Here is a 14606-nt window from a genome sequence, read left to right as displayed (position 1 = left end):
TCATCCCACTGTCCCACATTGTCACCCTGTCCAACCTTAAACTCCCCCTGCTCCACTTCCCACAGGCATTTGGACAATGCACCTGTGAACCTGATAGTCTGGACTCTGCCATGGACAATCCTCCACCATCACCCCTCACCGATTTGCAACCACCCATCCAAATTAGAGCACTTGAATAAACACACATTGCACATAAACAATCTGGAGTCTGTCTGTGATTTTAACAAATGTATTAGACATGACAGTGCCAAAATTGTTATTGCCAACAAACCGCTGTCACACAGCTGTAGTCCATGGGGAAACAAAGCAGATGTCACGCAGTGGGGCCCACAGCTCTGAAAACGGAAGGGAAAGTCACAACACAGTTACCATACACTGGGGGAAAAAGTCAGACAGTAGAGAGGTAGGAGTCTTTAAGTAAATGTAATATGCCGGTGTGTACTCTTACCTGTGTGTCACTGAAAAAATTGCTCTATTACTGTGTTCCTGTTGTCTATGTCGTCCTCTCCGGCTTCCTCTTCTTAACTCTCCACAGGCTCCACAGCTGCTACCACCATCTGGACCATCCTCCTGCAGAAAAGGCACCTGGCGGCGCAAAGCCAGGTTGTGAAGCATACAGCAGGCCACGATGATCTGGCACACCTTCTTTGGTGAGTACATTAGGGATCCACCTGTCATATGGAGGCACCTGAACCTGGCCTTCAGGAGGCCAAAGGTGCGTTCGATCACCCTCCTAGTCCGCCCATGGGCCTCGTTGTAGCGTTCCTCTGCCCTGGTCCTGGGATTCCTCACTGGGGTCAGTAGCCAGGACAGGTTGGGGTAACCAGAGTCCCCTAATAGCCACACCCGGTGCCTCTGGAGTTGACCCATCACATACGGGATGCTGCTATTCCGCAGGATGTAGGCGTCATGCACTGAGCCCGGGAACTTGGCATTAACATGGGAGATGTACTGGTCTGCCAAACAGACCATCTGTACATTCATGGAATGATAACTTTTCCTGTTCCTGTACACCTGTTCACTCCTGCTGGGAGGTACCAAAGCCACATATGTCCCATCAATGGCACCTATGATGTTGGGGATATGTCCAGGGGCATAGAAATCACCCTTCACTGTAGGCAAATCCCCCACCTCAGGGAAAATGATGTAGCTCCTCATGTGTTTCAGCAGGGCAGACAACACTCTGGACAACACCTTGGAAAACATAGGCTGAGACATCCCTGATGATATGGCCACTGTTGTTTGAAATGACCCACTTGCTAAGAAATGGAGTACTGACAGCACCTGCACTAGAGGGGGGATCCCTGTGGGTTGGCGGATGGGTGACATCAGGTCTGCCTCCAGCTGGGCACACAGTTCCTGTATAGTGGCTCGGTCAAGCCTGTATGTCAGTATGACATGTCTTTCCTCCATTGTCGACAGGTCCACCAGCGGTCTGTACACGGGAAGATTCCTCCATCTCCTCGCATTGCCCAGCGGACGGTGCCTAGGAAGGACAACAGCGAGCACAGAGTCAATCAACCCACAGGTACGTTCCCAGAGCTTCCACACAACACGATTCACTATGAATTGAATGGTTTGTATGAGTGTTGAGGAAAGGCCTAGGTATGTGTGACGCAGTAGAAATTAGGCCATGTGGGACCTTGAAATGGCGGCTGCCTGACCTGCGAAGTGTGACAATGGGATGTGAGGTCAATGCGCTGGCGTGGCACACCGTGGCGGTAGGCGGTCGAAGACCGCGGCGCAAAGCCGCATTGGTTAACATAGAACCCTATGCGTTTCACGAGCCAAAGACGATGTGCGCCGGCGGTCGCGATACGCACCGCCGCGGTATGCACCGCCGCGGGCGTGACCGCCATTTTCTATCTACTTAATCACTCGATACCTGATCTTCCACAGGAGAGGACCTACACTGCAAGTGCTGCTGTGACCTCGGTCTGGAAGAGACAATGGCTGCTGCGACTGGGGAAAGGGCCCCTGCCTTCACTTCTGAAGAATTGGAGAAACTCGTGGATGGGGTCCTCCCCCAGTATGCGCTACTCTACGGTCCTCCAGACCAACAGGTAAGTACACTGGGACCATGCTTTGTGGGCAATGCCTGGGTTGAGTCGGGTGGATGAAAGAAGGTGGGGAGGGGAGCGATTGAGGCATGCATCAGACGACAGATGAGAGCATTGGCCACATGGCAAGGGTGGGGATGGGGGGCCACTCACATCAAGCATGCAGAAGGTGATGATTTTTTTTCTCCCCCTGTACATGTCACATAGGTCAGCGCCCACCAGAAAATCGCTATTTGGCGTGCCATCGCCAAGGACGTCCGGACCCTGGGGGTCCACAACAGACGGGGCACCCACTGCCGGAAGAGGTGGGAGGACATCCGACGCGGGAGCAGGAAGACGGTGGAGGCTCTGCTGGGGATGGCCTCCCAACGTAGGAGGGGTGCCAGTCGTCAATTGAGCCCCCGATGTCCCGGATCCTGGCGGTGGCCTACCCCGATTTGGATGGGCGCGTGAGGACATCACAGCAGACACAAGGGGGTGAGTACACTCTCATTCTGGTGACTTTGCGCGCAGTGGAGGTGTCGGGGTGGGGTAGGTGGACTGTGGGTATCTCTAGGCCAGGGCGATTTCTGTAGGCTAGGCCCCTCCGTAAGGCATGGCCCTGTGCCCCCACCCCCCACCTCTGTAGGGTGCCAAGTACAGCTATTCATGGCCCTGTGTCATCTATGTGTGCAGTTGTCGTCCATAGGCTTGTAGGCCATGTCCCACTGATTGAGTAGTGGACCCCAAGTGCGCAGCGTAGTGCAGGGGGCTTCTGTATCTGTCCTCTCCGCCAACGGTAGCGGTAATCCATGCACTCAACATGTCTTTCTTTCTCCCCCCCCTTTTTTGTGGTCTTCCTGTTCATGTGTGCATTAGCATCATCAGGCGGAGGAGAAGTGGCATCGGAGCACGAGGGAGCTGCATCCCACATGGCCCTGGAGGGCCATGCAACGGACTCTGAGTACACCAGTGGAACGGAGGGCGAGGGGAGCTCCACAGCGGGGACTCGTGCTGATGTCAGTGGCAGCGACTCGTCCTCTGAAGGGAGTTCCCTTGTGGTGGCGGCAACATCCGTGCCCCCCGCAACAACAGGTACAGCCGCCACCCAGCGCACCAGTACCGCCCTCCCAGCAGCCCCTCAGCGTTTGCCCCGTGCCCGCTCACCCAGGAAGGGGGGCATCTCCTTCGCCCCAGGCACCTCAGGCCCTGCCCCTGTCACCCCTGCTGCCCTCAGTGAGGAGGTCATTGACCTCCTGAGGTCCATCATTTTTGGGCATTCTACCCTTTTGAATGCCATCCAGGGTGTAGAAAGGGAGGTGCACCGGAGTAATGCATACCTGGAGGGCATTCATTCGGGTCAGGCTGCCCATCAGCGATCGTTCAACGCTCTGGCCTCAGCACTGACGGCAGCAATTGTCCCTGTCTCTAGCCTCCCCCCTCCAACTTCCTCCACCCAGACCCAATCCCCTGTACCTCTGCCTATCCCAGACACACCTACAGACCAGCCTGCACACACCTCAACACCCAAGGGAAGCTCATCCAGACATAAGCACCACACATCACACAAGCATTCACACAAGCAACATCCACATGCAGACACACCAACACCCACTGCCTCCACTGTGTCCCCCTCCTCCTCGTCTCCCTCCTCCCTCCCTGTGACGTCTCCACTCACACTTGCATGCACAACATCTTCAGCCACTACGTCCATCACCAGCACACCCACCAGAACACTCCGCACACGTGCAGTCACCACCCCCACTACCATTTACACGTCCCCTGTGTCCTCTCCCAGTGTGTCTGTCACCCCCTCTTCCAAACCACACAAACGCAGGCAGCCACCCACCCAACAGCCATCCACCTCACGACAGCCTCCAGCCCAAGCACCTGCACCCATAGACACCAGACTTCACACTCCTACAACCACATCCTCTTCCTCCACTCCCATACCCACTACACCTAGCCGTCCCTCTCTTTCCAAATTGATTTTCCTTTCCAAACTTGACCTCTTTCCAACAACTCCCCCACCCCGTCCATCGAATAAGACTGCAATCAGCACCTCAGCCACCACCAAACCAGGACCTACCAAGACTGTTGTCCAAGGACTGTGGAGTCCCCCACCCTCAAGGGCAACTAGTTCTGCTAGGAGCCAAGGCACGGCCAGCCCACCCCCGGAAAAACACCAAAAGATCACCAGTGCCCGGCGCGAGAGGCCAAGGACACCAGGGACCAAAATCCCTACCCTGGCTCCGGCTGGAAGTGGGGTGCCACCTGGCACACCGCCAAAGGTGGGAAAGGGCCACAGACGACCAGGGAAGGGTGGGAAGGGCAGCACGCCCGACAAGTCCGGCAGCAGGCCAGCTGCCCAGGAGGGCCCCACCAGCCCCATCCCAGGTGTGCAGGAGGACACCCAGAGGCCCGGTACGGCAGCCCAGGAGGGCCCCGCCAGCCACAGCCCAGCTGCCAAGGAGGGCCCCGCCAGCCACAGCCCAGCTACCCAGGAGGGCCCCGCCAGCCACAGCTCAGATGCCCAGGAGGACCCCGCCAGCCACAGCCCAGCTGGGCAATGAAGGAGCGCCAGCCACAGCCCAGCTGGGCAATGAAGGAGCGCCAACTCAAGCACCGCTGAACAGGGCAAGGACCCCTGAACAGGGCAAGGAGCGCCAACGCAAGCACCGCTGAACAGGGCAAGGACCGCTGAACAGGGCAAGGACCGCCAAGGCAAGCACCGCTGAACAGGGCAAGGACCGCCAAGGCAAGTACTGCTGAACAGGGCAAGGACCGCTGAACAGGGCAAGGACCGCCAAGGCAAGCACCGCTGAACAGGGCAAGGACCGCTGAACAGGGCAAGGACCGCCAAGGCAAGCACCGCTGAACAGGGCAAGGACCGCCAAGGCAAGCACCGCTGAACAGGGCAAGGACCGCCAAGGCAAGCACCGCTGAACAGGGCAAGGACCGCTGAACAGGGCAAGGACCGCCAAGGTAAGCACCGCTGAACAGGGCAAGGACCGCCAAGGCAAGCACCGCTGAACAGGGCAAGGACCGCCAAGGCAAGCACCGCTGAACAGGGCAAGGACCGCTGAACAGGGCAAGGACCGCCAAGGCAAGCACCGCTGAACAGGGCAAGGACCGCTGAGCAGGGCAAGGACCGTCAAGGCAAGCACCGCTGAACAGGGCAAGGACCACCAAGGCAAGCACCGCTGAACTGGGCCCTTCATCTCAAGCACCGCTGGCCCATTGGCGGAAGGGGCAGTGCCGCATCTGTGTCGGGCAGGGCTGCACGAAGCACTCTGGGCACCAGTACCCCTCCAGAACCAGTGGACACTGTCATCCACTTGAGAGACTGTGGCTTTGCACTCCCCAGGATGTAACAGTGGGAAAACCACCCACTGTAGAGACTTGAGAGACTGTGGCTTTGCACTCCCCAGGATGGTACAGTGGGCAAGCCACCCACTGTATGGACTTGAGAGACTGTGGCTTTGCACTCCCCAGGATGGTACAGTGGGCAAGCCACCCACTGTATGGACTTGAGAGGCTGTGGCTTTGCACTCCCCAGGATGGTACAGTGGGCAAGCCACCCACTGTATGGACTTGAGAGACTGTGGCTTTGCACTCCCCAGGATGGTACAGTGGGCAAACCACCCACTGTATGGACTTGAGAGACTGTGGCTTTGCACTCCCCAGGATGGGACAGTGGCCATGGAGGCCCCTCGTGGATCTGGCGTCGTGTACTCATGTGGCTGAGGTGCCCCCCCTTCCCTTCCCCCTGAGGTGCCTGTAGTTTTTCTATCTGATGCCCCTGCAGTGTTCTCTCCGTTGGTGTCAGGTATCCTGTGTGGGCCTTGCCCATGTGATTTGGGCCCAGTGGTCCACGGACAATGACTGCTAAAATTATCGGACTTTTAATATTTATGTATATATTAGTTTTAAATGTGTGATATTTTTATATGCCGATAATACAATATATTCGACTGTTTATGATAATTTCATTTTGTCTTTGCATTCTTCCGGGGGGTTTGGGGGTTGTAACAGTGATGTATTGCTATGCATTGATGTGTGTGTTGTAGTGGGTGAGGGTGGTGGTGGGTGTGTAGCGTATGTGTGCCCGTAATATTTTCTCCTCCCCCCTCCCCTGTGTCGTAGGTGCAGTACTCACCGTAGTCTTCTGCGCCGGCGTTCATGCTCCTGGTAGAGGAGCAGGAATACAATAGCTGGTAGGATGTGTAGTTCGGGTTCCATGCTGTCCAGATTCCTCGTGGGGTGTATGGAGGTGAGCGTTTTCCGTTTGAAATGTCTGTTTCCGCCGTGTTTTTATCGGCGGGGCTACCGCCCCGGAAAATGTGGCGGATTGGTGGGTTGTGATAGGGTGGGCGGTACATTGACTCCCGCCTGTCTGTTGACGGTGACCGCCGCGCTGTTTGTTTGTCCCGCCGTGGCGGTCGGAGTGTTAATGTGGCGGTCTCTGTTGGCGGTTTCCGGCAGGGTCAGAATTCCATTTTTTAATCCGCCAGCCTGTTGGCGTGTTAGCCGCTGCTTTAACACCGACCGCCAGGGTTGGAATGACCCCCAAAGTGTCTACCCAACTGAGCTACTTTCTTCTGGTTAGTTAGTAAGTGCTCCCTCATTGGGTAAATGTCCAGTGTGTATTCTAAACTACAGCTGCGTAATGGACCACGAGAAAATGTCTCCAGTGAGTCCTCCTATGGAGAGGCCAACAAGACTAAAAAGACATAAATCTCCACCAATCCAGGGACCTTCCTCTTAGCTATATTACATAAGTGCTTCTTTGGTGGGGATACCCTCATAGTACTCAGCATCTAGAACGCGCCACCAAAATCATCGGGAAATGCACTGGGGGGCCCCTTTGGCAAATTGTCCATCATCATGGCAAAATGTGGGAAGACCTTTGCATACTACCAAGGTGGACGGGGCAGGACCAAACGGGCGGGGCCTCCAGCTGGTTTGCACATTTGCATACTCATAGCAATTTAAAGCGAGAACCATGGACTCAGCTCTCACCAGGAGAGGACAAGAAAGAGCCCACTCATCACAGTCACATACAGATTGCACTCCACAAAGGATTTCAGATTGTTTTTCAGTATGGAGTAAACTCTCTTGCTTTGCCTTCATCAAGCCCAGTAGTTCATCATTTGTCCTTTTCAGAAATGGAGCCTCACCTGCTACATTTATATTTACAAGTGCTTCCTGTTGAGGTTTAATTTCTGTGAAAAGAGCGACATGGCCAGAATGAAAACTCACCTGCTCATTTATCCAACAAGAGTTCACAGTTTTGCACAAAATGTGTATCCAAGTGGAATACTTTCTACCGGATTAGTTACTAAGTGCTACCTTGTTGGATAAATGGCCAGAGGTCAGGAGGTGGCCTATTTTGTCCCCAGAGATCCCATCCGCTGGGGCCCAGCATTCAATAAATGGAGGAGGTGGGCCACGTGACGACAGCCAATACGTTATATGTATATATATATATATATATATATATATATATATATATATACATATATGTCCAACATCCGTCATCTCCTCTAAGTGTACAATATAACGCATAAATATATATATATATATACACATAAAAAAAACCTAGTGGCAGTCACTACTGGGTAGTTATATTTAGGACCTAGTTTCTATAGAAAAACATTTTTGTTTTGCTAATAACTTTGGCACCGTTTGAGATATCTTCACAAAATGTCCCATAAAATATGACGCTCACTTCAGCTGCTGTCTGGAAAGTTTTGGGGTGATCTTGCAAGCCAGCACCAAGAAAAAGAGGGGGGGTCCCAAAACACTTTTACATCCATGCATTCTTCCATAGGTATTTTGAACAAAATAGCGCCTGAACCACTGCACAAAATTACACCAAATTTGGCAGAAAGGAAGGTATTGGTCCAAAAAGCACCCTTTTTGTTATTTGGTGTAAATCTGTTCAGTCATTTTTGAGAAATTAAAAAAACAAATTTGTATAGATAGTGACCCGAAGGCTCTGCGGAACGTCCAGATCTCGTGCTGAGAATGGATTGGCTGCTAACACTTCAACAAGAACGTTTTATCAGCCATCTTGGGACTCGACTTCAGCTGAGTCCCAGAAAAAAAGCTAAAAAAAAGAAAAGGGGCCAGGATAGGGACACCCTAACCCTTAGCTCTGGTGCTTCAGTTCCAGAGAGCCCCCGAGAAAAAAAGCATGTTTTAAAGAAAATGTTGGCTGGAAAATTTAGAAAACAAGTGCTGGCTCCCGTACTTGTTTAAATGCAGCTCCTGGGTTGGCCAAGTTCTGGGGTCACTGAATGCAGGGGAGGGGGGCCGCAATGCCTCCCACATCCTCGGGGGTGACACCTCCTCGGGTTGATCATGAAAGTAAATGTGTGGGAGGGGGGCTGCCTGCTCCCCCGCAGCCCTGGGGGCAAACTCCTCCTGAGGGTGCCATAGACTAAGAATGCGGGGGCTTTACGCACCCACCACAGCCCTGGGGACTACCACCTTCCCATTGCTAAATACATTAAGAAAGTTTGGGGGGTCACGCGGCCCCCACAACCCCAGGGAACGCCACCCCACCTCCCCAGGACTAAATAGATTAAGAATGCAGGGGCAGTGCTGCCACCCCCCCCCCCCCCCACAGATCCAGGTACCTCCAACTCCAGGGCTGTATATAGAGGCCACACGGTCCCCCTCTAGGAGCCATAGATGGCCCTTGGTACCACCACCCTCCAATGCTGGCTCCTGCCATGGTCCAGGGTGCCCACCGCCAGGACATAGCTGTTTTCTCTGACATGGCAGGAGTTTTCACAGCTCCCACCAAGTCAGAGCAAACCCTCCGGCTCCAGTATCTGAAAGCTGTCAAACAGCTCTCTCTTCCTGAAAGTGGCAGCTCCCTCTCTGTGACAGCAATGCTGACTCCCTCAGGAGGCGGAGAGTCAGCTGGAACCATGAGTGACTTCAGGCTCCCCCTGCAGTCCCCAACCTATTTGACTGGATGCCCCTGAGGTCACCAGATGACATGACTGTGCCCCAGGGGATGGGGTACCTGGGGCTGAAATTGGCATGGGTAGCGGGCCAAGTGGCCCGTCCCAAAAAAAAAATGTTTAGGCCGGGCCTCTAAGGATGGGATCCCAGGGGCCGAGGTTGGCCTGGGGAGGGTGGCCGTGCGGCCCTCACCCCCCCCAAAAAATAATATATGGAGGCTGGTCCCCAGGGGATGGGGTCAATGGGGCAGAAATCAGCTGTGAGGGAGCGCCATGTGGCCCTCTTCCTCCCCCCAAAAATAATTTAGACAATGCCCTGGGAGATGGGGTTCCTGGGGCCGCATGGCCACCCTCCCCAAAACAAAATTATTGTAGAAGGCTGTGCTCCAGTGGATGGGGACCCGGGGGCTGAAATTGGCTGGGGATGGTGACTGCGCGTACCCACTCGCCCCAAAAAATTATATATGAATGCCGGTTTCCGACAGGATGGAGTCTCTGGGGCCAAAATCAGCCAGGGAAGGGGGGCTGCATGTTCCCCTTCCCCCAAACATTTTTTAGGTTGGGCCCCAGGGGATGGGGTCCCCAGGGCCAAGATTGGCCTGGGGAGAGGGGACCATGTGGCCCCATTCCCCCCAAAAATAAGTATAATAATACCAGGCCCTAGGGATGGGGTCTCCTGGGCTGAAATTGGCCAGGGGAGACGGGCCACATGACCACCCTACCTCCCAAAAAATATTATGTAAGGCTGGGTTCCTGGGGATTGGGTCCGTAGTGCGACATTAGCCAGGGGAGAGGTGCTGCGTGGCCATCCCTCATGGAATTGTAGTAGGCCTTGAGTAATGGGGCCCTCGGGCCGAAATTGGCTGGGAGAGGGAGGCCACGCAGACTACTGACCAGCTCCCACTGCACATGGCCAAAAGCTGTGTGCAGCATGGAGTTGGTTGGTCAGCACACTGGACTATGGGAACATCCTCTATGCCAGGAACAACAAAAAACTCACCAGACCACTCATCACATGTTGGGAGCTGCGGACCATTCAGAACTCACAGCCAGAATCATTCTTAACCTCCTACACCATACTCACATCACAATACTCCTGAAGGATATCCACTTTGTTTCCATACAATTCAAACTCCTCACCAACACTTTCAAGGCACTACAAAGCACTGGGCCAGCATACCTCAACAATGTCATCTGCTTTCATAAGCCTTCCAGACATCCGTTCACCTGGACTTCTACTTACACACATCTCATGCATACGGAAAAGTAGATCCGACAGTCAGGCCTTCTCCTACATCGCTCCTAGAGAGTGGAACAACATGCGACTACACATAAGAACCTCTTCCTCACTTCATGAATTCTGCAAGAAGATGAAGACTTGGCTTTTCGAATAGTTCTGCTAGGCCGTAGGTGTGGCTAGGCTCACTCACGCTCAGCACCAAGATACCCTCCAGGATGATAGTGCGCTTTTCATATCTGCATTACATAACATAACCTCTTTCAATCTCAAGTGGCATTTTGAACTACTAACATTCTGACAGTCATTTCAATTTTGCCTACTAGATCCTAAACTTGATGTCACTTTTAATAAATAATGCCTCCCAGTTTTTTTCTCCCCTTTATCATTACACCTTCTTTACTTTAGATAATGTTAGAAGATGGCTCCCAATTCTTACTTTGTCTTATTCCATTTGCTTTATTACCCTTATGAGGTACAGGAGCAACAAGGCTTCACAGTATGAAAAAGACAATCTGATTTCAGTAGCGTCTAAGCATTTAATATTCCATGCTTGGGAATAAGCAAATGGAAAGGTACACCATTGGTGAACTACCTGAATACAATTAATCAGGAACTATGTGAAGCTTTGCTCATGTAATCAGAACTTTATACATCCTAATTGGAAATCCATTTCATGTTAATTTTGTGGTAGATTAGTGAAGGGCTTGGGGATTTTGGTAGTTGACACCAACTTGATAGGAAAATATAATCAGGAACTGGTGGAGTGAATTATTTTAGCCTAAATGTTCGGGGGTTAAAATTTTTACTGAGAGAAAGAGATTCTGAAATTGAGAGTAGTAGGAAAGCATTCGCATGGAAACCTATTTGCATAAGAGAGGTTGGATAATCAGTGGCCTAACAATGACAAAACATTTGCGTTATGCCAGAGAAAAAGTAAAGGGGTAGCAGTGATACTTGTCTGGAGCTTTATGGTGACAGTATAAACATCTGAGGGAAACAAACAAACAAGCCGGGAAGATATATTAAAGTCAGTTCAGCAGATGGACAGCCAGGGAATTTACTGTTGCATCCAAATACGTCTTCAGTACGAGTCCACTCTCATTTCTGACAGCAACAGAACAGGAACTAGTCATGGAGTGTGAGGAAATTGTAACCCGGTAATGGGTGGGTATAGGTATCTAATTTGTGTAGAACTGATGGAACCTGGGCCAGTACACAAGAGGAAGAGAGAGTAATTGGAATCACCACGCACAGTCGACCTTCATGGGCGTGGAGGGAACACCCAAAGAGGACATATAGTTAACAGTCTTCACAGCTGCCCAAAACGTGCTCCTGATAGGCTCACTTCTTGGTAAGTAACACACCAAGGGGGTGGATGAAACAGGTATTGGAAACTTTGCACTTTCAGACCATAACTCAATTGATTTGATTTATTTTGAGACATGATAAAACGCTCCAGATGGTATACCTCAGCTACACTGCATCTACTACATCAACAGACCATTCAATGCCTCCACTACATTCTCTAAATATTTACATAGTGAGAAACATCCTGACACTGCATAGCTTTCAGTGAGTAAAATAACTCATTTTGAGTTCCTTTGTGTTTATTAAATAAAGGAAAATAGTAAATAAAGTATTTGTTAATAAAGTGATGCAATTGTAAACTCACTGAATAAATAGAAAATTAAGATTTAGGTTTTTAGCTTTACAAATATTAACTGTCAGGGATATGTTATGATAGCAAAATATTTGTAATTATAGGACTTTCATGGGAAGTTCGAAGATTTTTAATTAAAGTAACCAATAAAATGCTTTCTTCCAAGGAAATGATTGGATGGTTAATGTAAAAGATGTTCTAAATAATAAAACACAATTAAAGGGTAAGGCAATGTTTCTATTTTCATATAATTATAACATTATAAACTATACAGAAAGGTGAAATTAGATGTACTCTTAAAAATGAGTTCCTCCAGACATTTTGGGCCTCATTACGACTTTGACGGTCTGAGGGTAAGCCTGCTGCTTTGGCGGCCACCAAAAGACTGCCATGTTAGCGGCAACCCGACTGCCATATTAAGAGACAGATTGAGAAGTCTGCCAAAAAACAGCCAAACTCCTGAAACTGCCAGGACATTGGAGGACAGGAAAGAGATGGTCCAACCCCCAGCCCTGCCAACCCAACCACCTATCAGATTTTACAATCTACAAATCATGACAGCGGTACTTCCATGGAGGACAACCATTGGAGGTGCGAACCGCAGGGGTCTCAACTCACAGAGCAATGAACACAGCACCAAATTAGATAGTTTAAATACCCCACACCTGACATACATCCAAACACACGATGCACCTACCCACTGCACTATATAACCCACCCCTGTACAACCCACAATCCTTTGCAACCTGAACATCACACCATGCCACAGACAAGCAAAATCATACACCGAAATAGGAAAACAAATATTAGGCATCCACATACATTTCACTGCGCACACATCACACACCTGCACAACATACACAACACACATATTACTACCACACACAATCCTCAGCAGCTGCCACCTACTCACATCACAGCACCTACACCTTACCACTTACCTTTTACTCCAGCCTTTCACCTTTGAACACAACCACATCATCTTCACCACCACTACCATGTCCCCACAACAACACCCACCCTTCACGGATGAGGAGTTGAGGGTCATGGTGGATGAAATTGTCAGGGTAGAGCCACACCTGTTTGGAGCACAGGCCCAGAAAACATCAATTGCCAGGAAAATGGAGTTGTGGCAAAGAATACTTGACAGGATCAATTTTGTAGGCAGCTATCCACACACAAGGGAGGACATCAGGAGGAGGTGAAATGACCTCAGGGGAAAGGTACGTTCCATGGCCTCCAGGCACAGCTGGTGGTACTCAAGATTGGTGGTGGGCCCCCACCTCCTCCCCCTACTTTCACATCCTAGAAGGAGAAGGTATTGGACATATTGCATCTTAAGGGCCTAACAAGAATGCCTGAAGAAGTGGAGTCTGGTAAGTCCCCACAAAAAAGGCCTGGAGAAGTGGAGTCTGGTAAGTCCCCACAAAATACATGTCACCCATTTGTCATGTTCTGCATGCACCCTCACCACCTTAGCCAACCCCAATTCACATACCACCGACCACAGCTCTGTCTAAATGTTCCAGTAGCCCTCTCTGGCATGCTAAATGTCCACTAACCTCACCTGGCTCTACAGCTCTTGGAAATGGTATGTGAACTACCGGCAGATCATAGCACTACAATTCCCGGAATGCAATAACCCACCATCTGGAACATCAAAACAGTGCTCAAAATGTGAGATGTCATGCATATGAAAGTAATTACCAATATAAGCTATCTTGATTGTGCAAGTGTGTAACAGTGAATGGAAATGACAGCAATGCAATGGCCCAGTCCCACTATCATCACCAGGAAAACACAGCTATAGCTGAGTGCCCAATCACAATGCCCATAGAATAAAGATACCTAAGATTAAAATATTAAAATGTACTCACCTGGGATGGAAATATTGATGTTAAAGTGGATGCACATGCAGTACAACCAGTTACAGGTCAATGTCCATTGCATTCTCCCATACTGTATTACTACTTTGACACCATTGTGCATTGTACACCTCTTTGTTGTGCGATGTATCATGTTGGACACTTCAGAAGGCAACAAAGATGAACACCCATGGCAATAATCTGACAACATAAGATGGTATCAGCAGTCCAATCATTACCAACAACATTTAATAGCCACAAGCATGGTGTATGGTATGGAAATTATGGAGTCTCATGTTTTAGTAAGCTTGATTGTGCAGCAGTTGTCATTGTCATTTCTGGGGATAAATGTAACAGCATCTGTGTTCCACTTCTCCCACAGGTAACCTTGACAATGTCACCATGGACAGGATACCAAAGACTGCACAACCCCTCTGGATGAAGGCCCCAGTGAGAACAACACCCCTGGATGTGTGGACTCTGAAGAGGAAGCTGGCTCATCAGAGACACCTGGTCAGCCAACAATTGTCACCCTCACCCTGCCCACATCGACTCCTCCCAGCCGTGTTGCATCTACATCACAGGCAACCTTTCGCCCCCAAACCTTTGTCCCAAGGACTGTGTCATCCAATGTGTCCCCCACAGTACAGGTACCTGAGTCTTCTATTGACACCCCTGACAATGATGGTCCTGCCACTACTGGGAGTGTGCACTCTGTGCCGGGGGCACAGCCACATGAGGGTAGGGTGAGTGGGAGGGATACATTAGGGCAGCGGATGGGGAATCCAAGGGACAATACTGACCAGGAAACCGTCTCCGAAGTCT

Source organism: Pleurodeles waltl, chromosome 6, assembly GCF_031143425.1.
Source record: "Pleurodeles waltl isolate 20211129_DDA chromosome 6, aPleWal1.hap1.20221129, whole genome shotgun sequence".
Lineage (NCBI taxonomy): Eukaryota > Metazoa > Chordata > Amphibia > Caudata > Salamandridae > Pleurodeles > Pleurodeles waltl.
The sequence above is the reverse complement of the archived record's forward strand: the minus strand, read 5'-3'. Positions refer to the sequence as shown.